Consider the following 10,525-nt stretch of genomic DNA (forward strand, 5'->3'; position numbering starts at 1 on the left):
GCACTCTAATGCATCTCGTTTGCGACTCCTATAATTTAGCAGGCACTCTCATGTTTGAGCTCGCGTTTGAGACTCTACAAATTTAGCAGCACTCTAATGCATCTCGTTTGAGACTCTAACAATTTAGCAGCAGTCTAATGCATCGCGTTTGCGACTCCTACAATTTAGCAGCAATCTGATGCATCGCGTTTGCGACTCTAACAATTTAGCAGCACTCTGATGCATCGCGTTTGCAACTCTAACAATTTAGCAGCACTCTGATGCATCACGTTTGCGACTCTAACAATTTAGCAACACTCTAATGCATCACGTTTGCGACTCCTACAATTTAGCAGCAGTCTAATGCATCGCGTTTGCGACTCCTACAATTTGGCAGCACTCTGATGCATCGCGTTTGCGACTCTAACAATTTAGCAGCACTCTGATGCATCGCGTTTGCGACTCTAACAATTTAGCAGCACTCTAATGCATCGCGTTTGAGACTCTAACAATTTAGGAGCACTCTAATGCATCGCGTTTGCGACTCCTACAATTTAGCAGCGCTCTGATGCATCGCGTTTGCGACTCTAACAATTTAGGAGCACTCTAATGCATTACATCTGCGTCTCGTACCCCTTGTAGGGTTTTAAAGATTATATAAAGGGAAAATGAAACGAAGAGCCAAGAAATTCTAGTAGCTGTGAGATTCCCCTACAAGGCAACTTGGGTTAATACGGCGATTTGACAGGCAGTTCTGTTAATAACCCTTGTCTCAGGAGAGAAACTAGTTATCCGTATTTTAATATTTAGGGATTACACAGAAGTGAGATAAATGGTGCATTAGCTCGTCTCCCCGGTGAATAAAAATGGTCCGTTAAACTGTAGTATCCCTCATTAAGTTCGGTCTATTAGCTCACGATCTATGGCGGTTTTTGAGCTAAAGAGTCCGGTAGTGGAGATAATGAGCGATCAGTGTTTTATCTCTTGTCGAAATCGTCGATAACTCACAAACTATGGAGAGTTGGGCAGTGCTGCGTTTGTTGATGTTTTGAACCTTTTATCTTTATCTACGACTGAATTTTATTATCTCGCAAGAGATTAAAACCTGTTATAATGCCTCTAACAGCAACATTCAATGATCAGATCAACTGATTTCACCACTAATATCCAACACTGCAGAGAAACACAACTAGGAAACAGTTACTTCAGAACTGCACTACCTACCATTTAAAACTATTAGAAGATAAATAACATGATTATGTATCTGAATGTTGGTTTTAAGTAGGTCAAGCTAAAAAATTTAGAAATTATCGTTTCACACTTTTGACCCTTTTAAAAAGCATCTAAATGACCTGTATCTTATTTAAAATTTTAGACGTATATAAAAATCAACAGCCTTTGCAATGATAATAATAACAATAAAAAGGTGCCAAAGAAAGTGCCGACATCGATTTTCGTGTTAGTATCCCACTTTCATCCGTGTTGTTGTGATGTGTGATTGTGTTTCTCATACTCGCGACTTGCATTCTCTGCAGTGACAACGCCTGAACTAGACTCCAAGCAGCTATTGGGTATGTTTGAACACTTTCTTTTCTTCTTTATGTTCTTTATTTTAGTATGTACTAATACCTCTTCCACCTGACGAAGAAGATAGATTCTAATCCTCGAAACGTTGTGTTATACCTTTTGTAAACGTATAACGGTCGCAAAAGATCGAAATCCTGTCATCCTGTCAAACCTTCCATAGTCAATAACAAACTTCAAGCAAAGAACAATAAAAGTAATTTAAAATTGTTATAAAAGAAAATATTTTGTACATAAAAATAGGTATTACATAAAATTTTAATTAGTCTAGAAAGTTTAATTCGACATTAAACTTTCTAGACTAGGACTCAAGAGTCCGTTTGTATTGTATAATCACACTACCTAATTTTTATTTTTAAATCGATTAAGGAGTTTCCTCTAATAAGGAAATCATTCTTTACCGCACTAGTTTTGGTGGAGATTTAAATTGAAGAGTATTAAAAGGGTTAAATACCAAATAGCTCTAGGATAATTGTTTTTTTTTTTCTTTTTTTTAGTTTCAGAGACTTAAAACCGACTATTTCGTGATTGGTTATATCATCTCAGGCAATAAATAAACTGAATGTCACCACTTTTAACTAACCAATCGGTCTGCATATGTTAAGTTGACATTAGTTTAACATTACTTGCGTGTATGGTCGGTTCTAAGCCAAACCAATAAAATCTAAAAAAATATCGTGTCATATGTTAAAAACCTTTTGATACCTTTCCCGTTCGGACTTCACCTAAACTAACACAACTTAATTTATTTCCTAGAGTCAATTTTTCTACAAATTTTAATTTATGTTTTTATTATTTTTTTTTATTTATGGACAGAATTGTGTTCTTATTGCTTCTGTTTAGTATCCAATTAGATCCTTAATTAAACGAGAACATTAAACTGAAAAAAAACTTTAGGGTGTGATTTTTATTTATTTCACCCTCTTGGTCCCAGTCTGAACGTGCTGAGGCTTGTTCAACGATACGAAGACGACAACGTTCGACGCAGTGCCACAACACAATGCCGGTACGTCCGCACTTCTTGTCGGAAGAATGTGGGGAGGGTCGTGCCAGGGGTGAGGTCAGGACCTCGAGGATGCTAATAAAATCGTGAATGTGAGGTTATTAGTTCACTCTAGGCCACACAGACACACGGCCTCGGCGGCAGACGCGCCTCGCTCCTACAGCGTCAGACCGGTTGTGGCTTCTTCGGGAGAGGTGGCCACATCGAGTGATATTCGATACAATCTCGGTACTCGCACAAACATCGGATCGGATATAACGATACCGAAGGCTGATATCGAATCGAAAATAATTACTCGTTACATGATTGAAAAGCGTATTTGTATTATAGGCATAACAATATCCTAAAATTTAACATTTTGGATGTCAGGAATAGTTCGATAGCAATTTTCATCAGTCAATACAAATAAGTATCTTAACAATTATCATTTTAAATATCGGAATGGTACGAATGTTTATTGCGATGATTGAATGAAAATGAAATTAGCATGGAAGTGTCCCAGAAATCATATTGATTAATGATTGAAACAAATATTTCGAATGATATATAAGTTTTACTTTAATTCGGAAACTCAATACGTTGTAAAGTCGTAAGCCAATTTATTGAGCAATTTTCAGTATGTGAAATTATTCTCAAAAAAATTATTTATTACTAAGCGCTAACAGTAAAAATGTGTTTACATAAAAAAATTTTTATTAAAACCCCCTTGAAATGGGGGAACGAAGACGGATATAAAAAATAAACTAAAGGTCGATAAAGGTATTTAAAGGATACTCTAAGTTAGTTGTAGGACAGACTATGAGAATTTGAGAATTCTATCTTGTTTTCATAGAACCGAGCAAGAATGTGGCCAGGAAAAAATTTTGGGAGGGGTCTACAAAACTGATATTTTCCCGTAGTGGACAGAGAGTAAGGCCCCCCATTTTGGCCCTTAAACAGTTTTTGACCCGTTTCTTTGTTGAGAACGATCTTTCAGCAGTACGTGTCAGTACTACAGAATTATTTAAATAATAATAATCGGTATCAAAAAAGTTATTGCAATTTTACAAATTTGGAGGGTCCGGACCCTTGGATCCCCTCGCTGGCTACGTCCATGGCACCGAGGAATTCTATAACCCGCACCGACTTGACCTCAATTTGACTAAACCAAATCACATGCTCCCCAGAACGAACTGATTCTGGATTCAGTTGTTCTGGATTTATCACGTTTTCTGCTGGCAATATGGAATTCCGGATTGTACAATACAGAGAGTTTTACCGATACGATGGAATAACGAAGCATCCGGATTTATGGAAATTGATGGGATGGGTGGATATATATCTCTATAGATATAAATATATATTATTTACAGAAACGAGGCACTTGATGGTCCTGTGTAATACAGAGGACTATGCAGGTCCATCAAGTCCCCTATTTAAACCATCATATAACCATATTATAAATTTTTCTGAGCATACATTTGTGTTTTATAACTAGCTTGATAAATGTATGCTAATCTTTTTTATATATAAAAACTGTTGTCCACATGCTGGTCCAAATGATGGACGATAACTTCAGCTTTGAAATATTGAAATGTTCCTTTGAAATGTGGATAATTTCAAGGTGTTGTTCATAAAAACCAGTTGACTCCTAATCAATAGAGTTGTTCCTTGGATCAAAAGGAACCATTGTACTAAGTTTCAGGTCCTTAGGACCTTACTACCAAGGATATTTCATAGACAACAACGACAGATCTAAAGGAGGATTAAAGGTCTCAAATAAAGGCGATTAAAACTATTTAAAAATTGTTAAATTGCCAATACATAAATCTAAATGTATTTAGTTGTAACCCGTAGCAAAGCTGAACGCGATATGGAGATGGCCGGTTGCTGGAAGGTATTCAAGACCAATTCAAACATTTGTTTGGGACACGGGAGGTGTAAAAATTCAAATGGAGACCTTGAACAATCGAGCGCCCCCCAGACAAAACCACAAATCAGGGCTCTCAGACTTATCGTGTATGCGACATAGATTCCTCCTCAATGTCTCAATAAATAAAACACCTCACGAGTGGACCCGACTGGGGCCGACTTCTCCCGAACTCGGCCGAGCCCTTCTATTCTAATCCGTTTATAAATAGATAGCCATCGGTTCAACAGATGGTTTTCCCATCTCTTGACGAGCTATATACACTTAACAAGTGTCACGACATCGTTCTGTCCGTTCCATCACTCAAAGTAGCCGCGGCCGGACCATCATCTACCGGCCATTTGTAAACTCCAGAACATCTCCTGATTGATCAACCATTACAAGACACTTCGACGTTTTACGTTATTAGGTTGGAGTGCCCGATAGTGTTAATTCGAGAACAAGGAATGGAGGAAATTATGCGCTACTTTAGGAGGCGCAATCTGTTATTAATTTTGTATTACTTAATAATTAATAGTCAGCTCTTTAAGATAACTTTCTTGAAGACAAGGAAAAATGAATTGTGTTCAATGAATTAACAATTTTAAACCCCCTAGATTTTAGATTACAGTAGTTCCATATGTTTATTTAAAGATATAAAATTATTGCTTTATTTACTTTATATCGATGATTTGGCATCATCTTGAAAGGTTGGAACAACCGGAACGTGTCCTGGAGCCTTACTTTGTCGATATTTGACAGCACGATTGAATACTCACATTATATCGATGGTTTAAGACAAGGGAATTAAACATATCGATATATAACTAATCACAATCTATTCAAAGAGCCCCAGCGAATTGACGTAATTCCTGGTGTTTGTGTAAAATACTTAAAAAGGGCTTAACAATTTGGCAACCGAACGGCTCTGGTATTAACGCCATCCTACTTACTTGGCAGCGAATTTGTTAAATGACTTCGTTTTCTTACATAAGATTGATAATGGAAGTCTGCTAAGATTATTCATTAATGTTTATTATTGCAAATTCATAACAATAAATACTTTAAAAACCTGATTTTACAAACCTTTTTATGAATTTGTTATTAGTTATTTGTCAGTAATCTCAGTGAGCAATTCGCAGTAAAAATATAGTAAGCCCTCTACGGTTTAGTCTACTACGAAGAAGACATTGCATTAAATATTCAATCTTGATATAGAAGTCCAACTGAAAAATATTCCTTCGATTAAATTTCACAGTTTACAGTTTTTGTTTACAAAATTTTTTATCTCGTCGTCATGGTTATATCAATTCAACAAATGCTGCATAAAAAATTCGAAATTCTCCTGGTAAAAAATGTTTGGGCAAAATTTAAGAAGTTTATTTATACACTTACCTAAATATGTATAGTATATGTATATTGAAATGCATATAATGTAGCCATTGTGGGAAGGATTATTGAATATGAATGTTAAGTTTAGCTCCAGTTCACATTCCAATTAGTACAGCGTCTGGAATCTGGAGTCATGTCTGAAGAGATTGAAAAAGGTCGACGACAAAGAAGCTCAAAACGAACAATGGTTTTGACATTAGAGACTGCTAGATTATATAATACAAAACGTAGTGTAATCCTGGTGAATTGGCATTCTCATTGTATTATCAGGTGCACAATTAAGGAATCATCAGGTGCACAATTAAGGAATCATCAGGTGCACAATTAAGGCATCATCAGGTGCACAATTAAGGAATCATCAGGTGCACAATTAAGGAATCATCAGGTGCACAATTAAGGCATCATCAGGTGCACAATTAAGGAATCATCAGGTGCACAATTAAGGAATCATCAGGTGCACAATTAAGGAATCATCAGGTGCACAATTAAGGAATCATCAGGTGCACAATTAAGGATTAAGGCATCATCAGGTGCACAATTAAGGAATCATCAGGTGCACAATTAAGGCATCATCAGGTGCACAATTAAGGCATCATCAGGTGCACAATTAAGGAATCATCAGGTGCACAATTAAGGCATCATCAGGTGCACAATTAAGGAATCATCAGGTGCACAATTAAGGAATCATCAGGTGCACAATTAAGGAATCATCAGGTGCACAATTAAGGAATCATCAGGTGCACAATTAAGGAATCATCAGGTGCACAATTAAGGCATCATCAGGTGCACAATTAAGGCATCATCAGGTGCACAATTAAGGCATCATCATCATCATGTGCACAATTGAGGAATCATCACCAGGTGCATAATTAGATGACAATGAGCTGGAGCTAAACTTAACATTAATATTAAAACAACCCTTTTCACCTACGTTGCGTGTAGAATTTCGGTTGCTCCGCCGTGGTTAGAGACCGTGTCAGTAACATCGTGGTGCACTCCAGATTCCAGGATTGAAGTTTGTAACATCACCAGATTCCAGACGCTGCATTAAAAGGAAGGTGAACTGGAGCTAAACTTAACAGTTATATTGCAATGTCATCCACTTCTGACCAAGTATGATGCTCATACTTACAAGTCTTGAGGTCTTTGCTAAGTTAGTTAAAAAGCAGTTACAAAATTTGTACTTAACAGATAGTTACGAAAGGGAAATATATATAAATATTTAAAAAGCGTTGCAAATGTATTGTCTTTAATAAGTTGAGTGTGAGAATCAGTCAAATAAATAAACCTTACTTTAATTAAAAATGTTCTAATTTGATACGCTCGAGGACCAGTTCCCAGAAACCATACTACACTACATATAAACTAATAATGCTCTATATCTAGTTTTGTTTGCGTAAGTAATATTTAATAATAATAATCTCGTACAATATTTAATAATTGTTTCGTTTTACAGTTAATATTAGTTTATTTGATTTATCTCAACCATAAAAAGTCCAAATAGACGCTAAATGTTTTTCAGTTTGTAATATGTATTAAGAATACTTGTACAGTAATTATTAAAACGTACCAAAGTAACATATATTTTTTCTTTGTTAACGTATAACAACATACAGGTTAAAGTTATCGAAGAGAAACGCGTTATTGGCAAAGTTTCAAACTACTTTTTGTATTGATTGTCTTCATTACAAACGTAGTTTCCTGCGTGGTCTTGTTGATTTTGAAGGACATCAAAATATTTACCTAGCATCGACTGCAAGAGGTAAGAATTCCACATAAAACCTGGAATACATGACTTTTGTAAAATGCGTTGACCAAACGAATGGGCCATTGGACAGATTCATCGGAACAGATTGAACTGAAAGTGTGAGTGGAGACGAGGCGATGCTGGACAGAAGGACGACAATGGACTATAGGTGAGGCAGAGACTCGGCAGGCAGCAGGACTGTTAGCATACATTAACTGGCGGGAGTGAGCGAGAGAGAGAGTGAGAGAGCGCGCGAGAGCGAGAGAGAAAGACTCAGACGAGTGGTGGGGAACTTGTAGACTTAAAGTTGGTGCATACAATTATAAACCGAATGACGGTTAGGACGTTCGGCAGACACTCCCACCTCACCAGCTGTCACCAAAAATTACAATTGTCCCGTTATTACGGGTCGTACCCGTGTCGCGTGCGGGTCTACGGGTAGCGGGGGCCGCAACTGTGGGTATGGGTCCCAAACACGACCCCCAACCCCACCCCCCGACCCGGGGGGGATGATCCCCCGAATTGTGCAACGGACAAAGAACGGCCGAGCCCTCCACGCCGGACATTTCTCAAATATTCCACTGGAATATGTCCAAAACCTAATGAGAACGGGTTCTCCAAATTTATCGATGAAGATGTAGGATTGGGTTAATATAAAGAGTTTTATAGTCGCGTGACCCGCGCCCGTTACATTAGACGGTGTCCGGTTGTAATTCTAAACTCTACATTTTGTAAACCCATTCTTAATTGAGACGCGGTTGTAAATTGTTTATGACCCTGTTGCGATCTGCCAACTCGTTTAGCCCTGTTTTCTGCGTTCCAGCGAATTTCCTCTGCGCAACCCCTGCTATTCGATAAATTTATTAACACTTGATATTTTTACAAGCTTCCTGTTTGCATGACGTAACATTTTCGCGGTAAATTAAAAACCGCATAATTTATGTAACTTATATATCAGTAGTAAATATACTTCATACAGCGAACCAAATTTGGTTCGGAGAAATTCTTTTGTTCACTGACATTCTTGTATTAATTTTCACAGTGTACTGTTTTTGTTTACAGAATTGTTTATTTCATCGCCACCATGGTTATAACAATTCTAAAAATAGTGCACAAAAAATTCAAAATCCGAAATTTTCTAGGTAAAAATTTAGTTCCAAGTAAAAATTCCAGTTAAAAACTGTGAAGACGACATTGCATTCAATATTCAATATTTACATATAACCAACAGTCCAACGAAGTAAATTTGTAATATTTGTTGGAAATGCTAAAAAATATTCGTTTGATTAACTTTCACAATGTACTGTTTTTGTTTGCAAAATTTTGTTTATATCACCGCCACCATGTCAATTCTACAAATGCTGCACAAAAAATTCGAAATCCGAAATTTTTCGTGTAAAAATTCCATTTAAAAAACTACGAAGACAAAATTGTTTATCTCATCGTCACCATGGTTATATCAATTCTTCAAATGATGCACAAACAAATCTAAATCCACAATTTTACAGGTAAAAATTTAGTTTAAGATATAAAACTATGGAGACGACGTTGCTTTAAATATTCAATATTTATATAGAACCAACAGTCCAACACAGTAAATCTATAATATTTGTTGGTAATACTAAAAAATATTCTTTCGATTAACTTCCACAGTGTACTGTAATTTCTGGAATCTCTCAGTACTTTTATTTCATAATCTTCACAATTTAAAAAAGTACTTTTTAACGCAAACTAATTTAATTTCTACTCATAGTCCATACGAATTCAATAATCGTATACTTCAAACATAGATGTGAGTATTTAATCTTTAATTTGAATTCACGGGATTATTATTGCGTGAACTGCGAGGAAGGGAACATCATTAAATTAGCTATTAAAAGTTGCTCAGAGAAGACAGGACAGGGTGATGGGAAGGCGCGTGATTTGCTGGCCGCGGGCTGGCAGTTGCTACCAAGTCAAAAGAAAACAAGAGCGGCCCGAACCCAGATTCTTGTGGAACACCGCACCTAGCCTGGCCCCTAGCTTGCTCTCTCCGACAATTACATTGCCTCCCGGCCGACACCCAAGTAACGGTCTATTAAATGTGATGCCATTTCATCCTATTTCACTCGAAATCGCCAAACTTTGAACGGTATTATACACTGAGACATATTTTTTAATCTTACTTCATTTAGCTGTCTACATGCAATTTTACCATATTTATATGATGAAGAAGAAAGAATTAAACAATTGAATAATAAGGTGCCAAGCATGGAAGGAAGCATTAACAGACACACTGCAGCAATGGCCAATGGGCTGTCTGCTGGGTTGGCTATTATAACATGAAAAGTACCAGTATTGTGTATTAATTAATAAAGATTGTATTAATAACGATTTTAACACAAACAAATCATCATCTTCCGAATCCTGAAAAGTATAATGATAAATTAAAATATTCATTTGCATTAAATTTAAGAGTAAATGTAAATTAATAAAATACTAATATAGAAAGTACTTAAAAAAATATTAATAATAATTAAAAATGATACATAAAGTTGTAATATTATTACTCTCTTGTGTAAAACTATTGTAACTAAAACCTATGAGTTACACACATTAACACAATTAAAAACATAAGAAACTTAAAAGTTTTACATGTTGTTTTTAAAAATAATAATAAAAAGTACTGAGTGGTGTGATATGTGCTAAAGAGTGGCGAGGTGGCTTTCAGCTGCAAGACTTTAAAATTTCAAATTAAATAAACGTTTGTTAAAAAGTAAATTCCTGTATCAAATCCCATCTTTTTTCCAAGCCTCATTCATTTTTTGCCTTATTTACGTGACAAGGTAATACAATGTGTGCGTAACTAGCTTAACAACACTAATATTTTATTTAAAATTTACAATTTATTAAGGTTCATAAATAACACGATTGTTATATAACACTGAGAATT

This window comes from Homalodisca vitripennis, chromosome 1 (genome assembly GCF_021130785.1).
Source record: "Homalodisca vitripennis isolate AUS2020 chromosome 1, UT_GWSS_2.1, whole genome shotgun sequence".
Lineage (NCBI taxonomy): Eukaryota > Metazoa > Arthropoda > Insecta > Hemiptera > Cicadellidae > Homalodisca > Homalodisca vitripennis.